Source organism: Neomonachus schauinslandi, chromosome X, assembly GCF_002201575.2.
Source record: "Neomonachus schauinslandi chromosome X, ASM220157v2, whole genome shotgun sequence".
Taxonomy (NCBI): Eukaryota; Metazoa; Chordata; class Mammalia; order Carnivora; family Phocidae; genus Neomonachus; species Neomonachus schauinslandi.
This window is the reverse complement of record NC_058419.1, coordinates 90,740,164-90,751,889: the sequence shown is the minus strand read 5'-3', so window position 1 is coordinate 90,751,889 and position 11,726 is coordinate 90,740,164. Positions and strand designations below refer to the sequence as shown.

Below are 11,726 nucleotides of genomic sequence, written 5' to 3'. Positions count from 1 at the left end.
TGAACACATCTACTGTAAGAGAAGCAGAAGTCTCAAAACAGGTGTTAAATGTAGAATTATATGACTCTGCAATTTTACTCCTAGGAGAATTCTATCCAGGAGAAACGAAAACAAGCTTACAATTAGGTTTGCATGCAAATGTTCATAGCATTCACAATAACCAAAAAGTGGAAACCACCCAAATGCCAATCAGCTGGCGGATGGACAAACAAAATGTGTATACGTGGAATGGAATGCTGTTTGGCCTTAGAAAGGAGGAAGTACTGATGCTATCTCTATCCTCTAGGGACATGACCACATCTCTAATTTCCTTTCCACTCTTCAAAGGATCATTAGGAGGGCCTGTTAGTACTGTGACACATGTCTGTATTCTGACTTAAGGTTTTCTGTGGATGTCTGTACGGTTTCAGTCCTGATTTTATTGTGTTAGCAGATCTAGTCATGGTTTATAATTTGAGGGTTCCTGTTTTCCTTGTTACACTGAAGAGGACATTTTACTTTTTTTTAAAGTAGGTTCCACGCCCAGAGTGGGGCTTGAACTCAACGACACTGAGATCAAGTGTGGCGCCCTGACATTTTACTTTTTTAAGAGCTCAGTGGAGTAAAAATGCCTCTCCCATCTTTGGAAGAAAGAGGAAATCCTCATTCTTCCTTTTCCACTCTTAATTCTACACCACACTCACCTAGATTTTCAACAGCCCATCTCATTTACCTGACATCAGTTGGTTAGTTGGTTGCAGAATGGTCTCTGAACCTCCACTTCTGACCCAGTCACCTGATAGGATCCTAGGGGGTTATCTAGTAGACATTTGGATGGCCAAGGTTGATTTAGGGATCATTCAAAAACTGATTTGGGGTCTGCTGAGTGTTGGGGAATGTAGTGATGACTTCAAATGTAGTCCTTGTCCTCTTGGAACCTAGTTTTTCTTTTGTGATTCCCCAACTTGATGTTGCAACCGGAGAATCTGGGAAATGATTCTATGGCAACTCCTAATAGAATCCATCCCTGGAGTTCACTCAGGAATCTCTTGCTTTTTGCTTTTGTATGTAATTTACCCAGGCAATTCTGATGCAGCAAACTTAGGTATGGAATCTGCTGTTCTCTACCCTTTATTATCTGTTCCAAAACTTCCATTTACCATGATCATGTTTCAGGTACTTCATGGCAGAATCATCTCTATATTCCAAATTACAGTAGATACTGCAACCAAATTAATGGCGCTCCATTAAGTTGGTCCAACGGTGTGGCGCACCAGTCTACCTTGGCAGCTTTTAACTTCTTCCCCATACCTTATACTGTAGCTGAATATGATGCTATTGTGAAGACATATCCTCCACTCTGCCAGAGTTTTTGTTCACCCTGTTCCTTCTGACTAGAACTGGAGCTGAATTAATATTTAATTTTATATATTGTACTCAGAATATTAAGCCGCCATTTACAATTAGTGATGTAGAGAAAATAATTGCTCTAATGGGGAATGTAGTAGGTTTAAACTTGGAGTGTGCAGAATGAGCTCAACTCTTTGGAGAATATGTAGAAAACTAGAAGGAAATCTGCAAAAATAGTGACAATTCTTGCTTCTGATTGAAGCAGAAAGATTTTCTGCTGCTTCATACTTTTCCTGTACTGAACGAGTTTTATACAATTATATCTTCAATAAAACTTGTTTTTTTAGTCTGAAATGATAAATTCACAGGAAGTTGTGAAGTGTAGTACAAAGAGATCATGTGTACCTTTCACACGGTTTCCCCTGTTGGTAAAATCTGGCATAAAATACATCAAAACCAGGAAATTGACATTGGTACAATCCACAGACTGCCTTCAGATTTCACCAGTTTTTATGTGTACCTGTGTGTGTGTGTGTGTAGTTCTATGCAGTTTTATCACATGTTGATTCATATAACCACCTCCACAGAACTGTTCCACCACCAAGGTCTCCCTAGTGCTACCTCTTTATAGTCACACCTGCCTCCCTTCTTGCTTCCCCACCCTGTCACCCCTGGCAACCGCTTATCTGTTTTCCATCTCTAAAATGTCATTTCAGAATTGTTAACATAAATGGAATTGTGCCGTATGTGACCTTTTGAGATTGGCTTTTTGTCACTCAGCATAATGTCCTTGAGAGCCATTCAAGTTGTTGCAAATAGTTGGTTTATTTATTGCTGACTGGTATGGATGTTCCATAGTTTGTTTATTCAGCTGGTGAAGGATATTTGGCTTGTTGCCAGTTTTTGACTATTACTAATCAAGGTTGCTACGAACATTGAACATTCTTGTTCAGATTTTTGTGTGGACATGAATTTTTGTTTTTCTGGCAGAAATGCAATTGGTGGATCATATGGTGAGTGTATTGTTTAGTTTAAGAACCTGCCAAACCATTTTCCAGGATGGCTGTACCATTTTGCATTCCCACCAGCAATGCACAAGAGATCCAGTTTCTCTGCATCCTCCCCAGCATTTGGTATTGGCATATTTTACTTTGGCTGTTCTAATTGGTGTGAGGTGGTGTCTCCTTGTGGTCTTAATTTGCATTTCCCTAATGGCTAGTGATGTTGAACATCTTTTCATGTGCTTGTTTGCCATCTTTATATTCTCTTTGGTAAAATATATGTGTCTTTTGCCCATTTTAAAATAATTGTTTTTCACTGCTGAGGTTTTTAAAAAATTATTGAAGTATAGTTGACATATGATGTTACGTTAGTTTCAGAGATTTGACAATTCTGTACATGACATGGTGCTCACCACAGTAAGTGTAGCTACCATTGTCACCAAAGTTATTGCAACATTATTGACTATATTCCCTATGCTGTACTTTTCATCCCCATGATTTATTTCATAGCTGTAAGTTTGCACCTCTTAATCCCCATCACCTATTGCCTCCATCCCCCCAACTCCCTCCCCTCTGGAAACCACCAGTTTGTTCTCCGTATGTATAAGTCTGTTTCTGTTTGTTCATTTATTTTGTACTGTTGAGTTTTGAGAGTTCTCTATATATTCTAGGTACCAGTCCTTTGTCAGATGTATGACTTAACAAATATCTTTTCCCAGTCTATAGCTTGTCTATCTTTTTATTATTATTTTAATTCCAGTGTAGTTAACATACAGTGTTCTATTAGTTTCAGGTGTACAATACAGTGATTCAACAATTCCAGTGCTCAACAAGATAAGTGTGTTCTTAGGGCGCCTGGCTGGCTCAGTAAGAAGAGCATGTGACTCTTAATCTCAGGGTTGTGAGTTTGAGCTTCATGTTGGGTGTAGAGATTACTTAAATAAAAAAAAGATAAGTTACTCATAATCCCTATCACCTATTTCACCCATCCCCCTACCCACCTCCTCTCTGGCAATCCTCTGTTCTCCATAGTTAAGAGTCTGTTATTTGAGGGGTGCCTGGGTGGCTTAGCCAGTTGGGCATCTGACTCTTGATCTCAGCTACGATCTTGATCTCAGGCCCATGGTGGGCTCCATGCTAGGTGTGGAGCCTACTTAAAAAAAAAAAAAAGTCTGTTATTTGGTTTGTTTCTCTTCTTTTTTTCCTTTGTTTGTTTTGCTTTTTAAATATCACATATGAGTGAAATGATATGGTATTTGTCTTTCTCTGACTGGCTTATTTCAGTCAGCATTATACTCTCTAGATCATCCACATTGTTGCAAATGGCAAGATTTCATTCTTTTTTATGATTGAATAATATCCCATTGTATATATATATATATATACATACCACATCCTCTTTATCCACTCATCCATCAGTGGACACGTAGGCTGCTAATTTTTCTTCTTAACAGGGTCTTTTGCAATCATTTTTAGTTTTTTAAAAACATTTTCAATTTTGATGCAGTCCAATTATCAATATTTCCTTTTGTGGATGGTGCTTTTGGTGTCATGTCTAAGAACACTTCACCTAGCCCTAGGTCCTACAGATTTTCTATTTTTTCTAATTTATAATTTTACATTTAAATCTATGATCCATTTTGAGTCCATTTTTAAGGTGTGAGGTTTAGGTTAAGGTTGACCTTTTGTTTATTCTTTTATTTTTTAAAGATTTTATTTATTCATTTGAGACAGAGAGATACAGAGAGAGAGCGAGAGCATGAGCAGGGGAGAGGCAGAGGGCGAGGGAGAAGCAGGCTCCCCGCCGAGCCAGGAGCCAGACGTGGGGCTTGATCCCAGGACCCTGGGATCATGACCTGAGCCGAAGGCAGATGCTTAACCATCTGAGCCACCCAGGCTCCCCAAGGTTGACCTTTTAATCTATGGATGTTCAATTGCTGTAGCACTATTTGTTGAAAAGACTCTCCTTCCTCTGTTGAAATGCCTTTGCAACTGTGTCAAGACTCAGTTGACCATCCTTGTGTGGGTCTATATTGGGTTCTCTTCTGTTTCATTGATCTATGTGTCTGTCCCTCCACCGACACCACACTGTTTCCATTACTTCTAGCTATATAGTAAGAATGAAAACTGGGTAGAGTGATTCTTCCCACTTCACTCTTTTTCAAATTTGTTTTAGTTATTCTAGTTCCTTTGTCTTTTCACATAAATTTTAGAATAAGTTTTTTTTTTTTTTTTAAAGTAATCTCTATGCCCAGCGTGGGGCTTGAACTCATGACCCCGAGATCAAGAGTCTCATGCTCTACTGATTGAGCCAGCCAGGTGCCCCTAGAATAAGCTTTTCCTTACAAAAAAATCTTGCTGGGATTTTGATAGTAATTGTGCTGAAGCTATAGATCAATTTGGGGGAGAATTGACATCTTTATTATGTTGAGTCTAAAATATATTTTTAAGTTGTGAACTCAGAATATCCAGCCAACAGGAAAAATCATCTGCTACTTCCTATCTGGAGCACTCCTATTTATTCATCCTAGGATCATGCTCCTTGTTTGGAGCATGTCCATGGAGCAGGTGTCTCCATGAAATGCCACATTTTGTGAAGGAAGTTCACGTAGGAATATATATATGAAGGAGTCCAGCTGGGTCTCATTGCAGCCTAGATATTTCAGAGCAACGCTCCTGCTGAAGGCAACCATAAAAACACACGTAAATTTAATGCAGGCATTCCCCTTCTGATCCAGTAAGCACCTTCCGGAAGGGTTCTTGTTAGGAAGAGACAGAGGCTTCCCGAAAATCAAGTCAGTAACTGCCTGTGCAGAAAATGCAATATTCAGTTCATCTCAAACTTGTAAGTTAGACCTTTTCGGTTTCATCTTCTTAAAACTCATCATTGGGAGAGTACTTGGGAGTCTTACTTGAATATTAATTCTCAGCATGCACTGAACTTAATGACCATAATGTCCCAGAATTTTAATAACAAAGTTTTAATGTCTGTTTTCATCAGGGAACTGTGTCCTTGGTTTGTACTGTGGTGACTTCCTGTAGAAGGTTCTTTAATTGGCATACACTTAGGCAAAGCCGCCTTTTCCACAAGGGGCATGGAAGCTTCCGTGTGCAGTTTGCGAGTCTGTTTATCCCGTGGATTTCTAAGAGATCTACAATGTTAACAGTATTCCTTGTAATAGGACCTGTGGAATGATTTATTTTGGGTGTCAGTGTCACAGATAGGCTTTGTTTCTAAGGACATATTTTCACTTGGACCCACTCCTAGGAATGAGGTCTGGGGCATTTATTAACCATACCCCCGGTTGAATCTCAGCCTACTCATTTCTCTCTTCTGACTTCTTTCATTGTATAAATATACAAAGTGAAACTTAATGCTATTAAGTCTGTTGTTTTGGTGTGTAACCACAGGAAGGAATATCTGGAGATGGGAATTCAGCTTTAACAATGATAATAAAAAAAAAAAAGACGGTGTGCAATTCAATTTTGACAGCACAGCAACCTGGGTAATCCTATTTATTTCCTGCTTTGGAGTTGGGTGGGATACAACTCCAGAGGTTTTATCTAATTCTATAGGGCAGTAGGGTTTATATTCCTGTCTGTGGCTTTCCAAAAACTAGCTTAACCACACTGGATGGCCCCTATGATTGTGTTCTCTACTGGGAGAGAGCCAACAACTAATGATTAGATTTGTTGTGACTGGTAGCGTCAATAGGTGGACACAGCTATAGGTTTACATGTTTTCGTGATCAAGTAGCCAAAGCAAAAGTGTTTCTTAGAGGCATTTAGTACCAGAAGATCAGGACGTATTTGCTAACAGCTCTGTGGAAAACCCTAAGTAAAGAGAGGAACCGGCATCACCCCTGGCCAGATTCATACTTGGTGTTCTCTTAGATGCTTTCCATTATGTCCTCGTGGAGGGAGTATGGCGTGCTCTTGTTTAAGGCCTGACCGTCCGGCTGTGCCTTTCTCAACCACTTAGCACTGTGGTGGCGTCTCACCTATGAATGTAATGGATCATCTGTATTTCCCTCTCTTCTGGATCATTCCCTTAACGTCACCCATCTCAAAGCCCCGGCTTGATCTCATGTCTCTCTCTCCAGCTTGCACTTCCACCCATGTCCATTGCTTTCGATACCATGTCTTTTAATATTTTACCTAGAGAATACATTGACTTATTTGCAGAATCACACGATATGTGAAGTTATACAGTGAAGTCTTATTCCCACCTTGCCCCCATCCCAACCAGTAACCACATATTACTTACTTGTCTATACTTCTAGAGTGTCTTTATGCAAAGGGAAGCATCTATGAATATATTTTCTCCTCGTTTTACATGAACACTAGCATACTACAGGGCACCTGGCTGGCTCAGTCGGTAGAGCGTGTGACTCTTGATCTCAGGGTCGTGAGTTCAAGCCCCACGTTGGGCATAGAGTTTGCTTAGAAAAAAAAAGAGCACACTATATTGTTCCATACCTTTTTTCTAAACAATCTATAATGGAAAATTTTGCATGTCAATACATAGAGTCTATTCTTTTTTACAATTGTGTACTCAAAATATGCTTATTGTGTGGCTATACCATAATTAAGCAGCTATCCTATTGATGGGTTGTTTTCTATCATTTCCTGTTTCTAGTAATACTGCAATGAATGATTAACTTCGTACACATAAGTATATTCATTGAAATTTGGGTACATATGGTCAAGTTCCCCACAGGCGTTGTATCAATTTGCACTGCCACCAGCAAGGTACAAGAGTGCTTCCTGGGGCGCCTGGGTGGCTCAGTTGGTTAAGCGGCTGCCTTCAGCTCAGGTCATGATCCCGGGGTCCTGGGATCGAGTCCCGCATCGGGCTCCCTGCTCCGCGGGGAGCCTGCTTCTCCCTCTCCCTCTGTCTGCCGCTCTGCCTACTTATGCTCTCTCTCTCTCTCTCTCTCTGTTAAATAAATAAATAAATAAATCTTTAAAAAAAAAAAGTGCTTCTTTTTCCATAGTTTTGTCTATGAGTGTGTTGGCAAACTTGTATTTTGGCTAATGTAATTGATCCTGTTTTTTTTTTTTTTAACCTGGATAGTTTTAATTTATAGTTCTCTTCTGAGTGAGCTCAAACACCTTCCCATTATTTAAGAGGCTATTTGTATTTCTTTTTCTGTTATCTATTGCCAGTGATCTTTGGCCGATTTTTCTTTTGTGTTATTGATCTATTTCTTGTGTTTGATTTGTAGGCGCTCCTCTGTATTAGGAAGATTAGGTCTTTGTTATAGTTGTAGCCAAATTGTTTTTGTTTTTGTTTTGGGGTTTTTGGTTTTTTTTTTACATTTGGCCATTTGTGTTTTCATATTGCTTATGGTGTTTTGGTTTTTGACAATACAGAGGGTTTTTAAAAATTGTTTTTTATTAACTAATCTCTATGCCCAATGTGGGGGTCGAACTCAAAATCCCAAGATCAAGAGTCGCATGCTCCACTGACGGAGTCAGCCAGGCGCCCCTTGCTTATTTCTTAAAAACAACATTTACAGTCCGTTTGTCTAGCTTAAAAAATTTGTCAGGTCGTTTTGGAATGGTGTTGATTTACAAAGTAACAGGGATAATTGACATTTATGATGGCTCTGTTCAGGTTGTCTTTTTGTAACTTCAGTAATGTTTTTAAATTTTTCTCTGTATAATTTTTGCACATTTCATGTGAAGTTTATTCCTATGTATTTTATGTTATCTGTTGCTATTATAAATGAGCAATCTTCTTCCATTATATTTTCTAGCTGGTAATTATATATAGGAAAGCTGTTGATTTCTGCATATCTTATTTTCTGCTACCTTACTGAATTCTTACATTGTTTATAGTAATTTCTCAGTTGAGTCTCCTGGTTTTTCCAGGTATACATGTACAAATAATAATAGTTTTACTTCCTCCTTTCCAATTATTAGACCTCGAATTGGGGGAGGGCAGCACCAGCCAGGTTATGTTTCTTTCTTTTCATTGCAGAAATGGTACTATTGATGAAAGATAAACTATATTATATACTATATAAAAGATATACTATGTTAAAGATATAAAAGATGAACTATATTAAAGATATAAAGATATACTGAAATCACTCAAATAATACATAAAGTAATTTTATCTGTTCCTTAAATCTACACTGTTAGACCTCTAATCCATTTTTCTTGTCCAGTTGCCTCAGTTAAAATGAGAATTGTGAATTCTTCCGGTGTTTGCCATTAAGCATGATGCTAGAATATTATTACCTAAGGGTATCAGTCTGTTCATATTTTGAATTTTTATCAAGAATGGGTGTCGAGCTTGTCACATGCCTTTTCAGCCTCTGCAGAAATGATTATATGTATTTTTCTCCCCAGATTTATTAATATACTTAATATATAAATATACTTAAATATACTCCTTAGATTAATTAACCCCCCTAGATTTATTAATATTAATATATTTTATTATATTAATATAATTAATAATATAGCAATGTATTAATATCAATATACTTAAATTTATATTAAAATACAAATTAATATAAATATACATAAATTTTAATAGACTTTATAATATTCAAATAATGGGGTACTCTCCACCATCTGAACTAAAGAACAGGTGATGGAAAACAGTAGCTACTTGTACCTTCTCCTTCCCTTTCCCTGACCTCTCCTGGGTCCTTTCCCCATTTCATTAAATGGCTAGATCATTCACCTACTCACTCAGGTCAAAGGCTTAGAAGTCATTCCTTTTTTTCTCTTTCTCTCATACCCTTCATCAACAAATCTCAGACGTTCTACTTCCAAACCTGGTCACTTCACCATCCCCGCTGCTTAAGTCCAAGTTAACTTCCTTTCTTTCTTGAACTACTTTAACAGTCTCCTCAACTGGCCTCCCTGCCTCCATTATGCCTTATAAGACTACCTGACTTGATTCCTCCCCGCATCCACTGTGTCCTTCTCATACAGCCTCCTTTCCCTCCCTTAACTGTGCCAAGTTCCTCCTTTCTGCTAGAACTTCCTTTCTTCTCACGGCGGTCTCCTGCTCATTCAGGTCTCGACCCAAATGTCACCTCTTCAGAGAGGCCCTCCCCGACATTCTTAGCTAACTGCTCTAATTATAAAGTACCAAGGAAGCCCTTAAGGAAAGATGTGCAGCTTCTGACAGGGCCCTGAGCCAGTCTCTTGCCTAAAAAAGGTGGAGCAAGAGCTGCTGAGGCTGATGACTCTTCCTTGTCCACCTCCTTTCCAGCTTATGAGGGCCAGCTTACAGAGGGCTGGGTTTCCACTCTCTCCCGGACACTAGATGTGCTTCCCTTGATGCTCCTATACCGAGGGCCATCCTCCCCTACTGTCTTCCTGCCATGAAAGGATCTATAGCGCCAAACCACATTTACTCCCTAAAAGTAAGATGCTGTCTATTCATGAGCAAGAGAATGCCACCTTACTGACGGTGACCTTCAGCAAGTGACTTAACCTCTGAGTCCGGTTTTCGATGACAGTATCTGCCTTATACACTTTTGGTGACCATTAAGGGAGGATGTATTTAAAGGGCCATTGTGGGGCACCTGGGTGGCTCAGTCGTTGGGCGTCTGCCTTTGGCTCAGGTCATGATCCCGGCGTCCTGGGATCGGGCCCTGCATCGGGCTCCCTGCTCACGGGAAGCCTGCTTCTCCCTCTCCCATTCTCCCTGCTTGTGTTCCCTCTCTTGCTGTGTCTCTGTCAAATAAATAAAATCTTAAAAAAAAAAAAGGGCCATTGTATGATTCCATAGATTCGATGGACAGATCACCAATAGTAAACTGTCACGACTGACACAAAAAATTATGCCCTGCCCCTCCCTCCCAATCCTTCCACTTGTCTGCCAGGGTAGGAAGCTCAGAGCCGCCCTGACGTTTCATTGTAACATCTCTTGTACCGTCACCTAAGGTTGGCTCGTTGTTTCTGAACATGGCTCTTGTCTGCTGTTCCTTCCCTTCCTGCTGCCTTCAGCCTGGGCCCTGGACATAGCTCCTTCTCTGTCTTTATTCTCTCCCTGTCTGTGACAGATAACTCCTTTCTGGTCTCCCTTCCGAACAGAACTCCAATTTGGTTCAGGATGGACATGCCTCTCTAAGAGTTCTAGGCTTCTCAGCACCCCCTTCCTCTAGGGTAGTCTTGTCTTCCAATTCTGGTCAATGAGATGTAGGTAGAAGTCCCTGGGATGGGTGGGTGTCCCTTCCCAAGCAAAACCCCTGGGATGGACAGGTGTCCCTTCCCAAGCAAAACCTTGTAAGAAAACTTTTGGATCTGCTATTTTTTCTCTCCTAGAACTTGGAGCCTCGCACCCAGGGGGGCAGGAACTTCTCTGTGACCAGGCAGACTAAAACCATATGCTGACCATAGTGGAGTAGAAAGATGAGCAAACCTACATCATGGATGGCCCAGTGAAACCAGTACCCCAGCCTGAGCGGTCTTCCCCTGCGCCTCTCCTACCATAAGAAAAATAAACCCCTGTGCCTCTCACTTTCTTTCCTTTGGGCTGTTTATTCTTATAATCTTTGGCAGGTTGAATTTTTTTCTTTTTTTTTTTTTTTAAAGATTTTATTTATTTATTTGACAGAGACAGAGACAGCGAGAGCAGGAACACAAGCAGTGGGAGGGGGAGAGGGAGAAACAGGCTTCCCCCCGAGGAGGGAGTCCGATGTGGGACCCGATCCCAGGACCCTGGGATCATGACCTGAGCCGAAGGCAGACGCTTAACGACTGAGCCACCCAGGCGCCCCTGAATTTTTTTCTAAATAAAATTTTGGGAAGCAAACGAACCCACAAAGCTAGTGGGAAAGGGCAGCTCCAATCTGTCATGATACATAAATATTTTTACATATATTTTCCATCATATGAGATATTATCTGCATGACTGCTTGGCAAATACGAGATTTCTTGTTTTATAACTCCTAACTGTATATTTTATTTTAATTTTTTAAAAAGATTTTATTTATTTATTTGACAGAGACACAAGAGAGAGAGGGAACACAAGCAGGGAGAGTGGGAGAGGGAGAAGCAGACTTCCCACCGAGCAGGGAGCCCGATGCGGGGTTCAATCCCAGGACCCTGGGACCATGACCTGAGCCGAAGGCAGATGTCCAACGACTGAGCCACCCTGTATATTTTATTTTTACTGTTAAAAAGGAGAACACACACACACACACACACACACATACACACTCAAGAAAATGGAGAGCATTGGGCTGTGGGGACACTGTGTTGTCATAGCGTCACTATGATGGAGGTGAGCCCACCACACAGAAACATCGAGAACCAGTGATTCACCAGTAACTACCACCGCTCTTGATTTTCAGTTTTCTTGGTGAACCGAGTTCTTGTGAGCACCTGACACTGAGGAATTGTGGGAGTTTTTTTTCTGTAGAT

The 11,726-nt window shown here is 40.3% G+C and overlaps 1 non-coding gene across 1 annotated transcript; it reads left to right on the top strand.

Annotated features, from left to right (window-relative positions):
- The first annotated feature begins 6,690 nt into the window (after positions 1–6,690).
- TRNAK-CUU lies at positions 6,691–6,763 on the top strand. The gene has a single exon. It is a non-coding gene; the product is annotated as a tRNA-Lys (tRNA).
- The last annotated feature ends 4,963 nt before the right edge of the window (positions 6,764–11,726 follow it).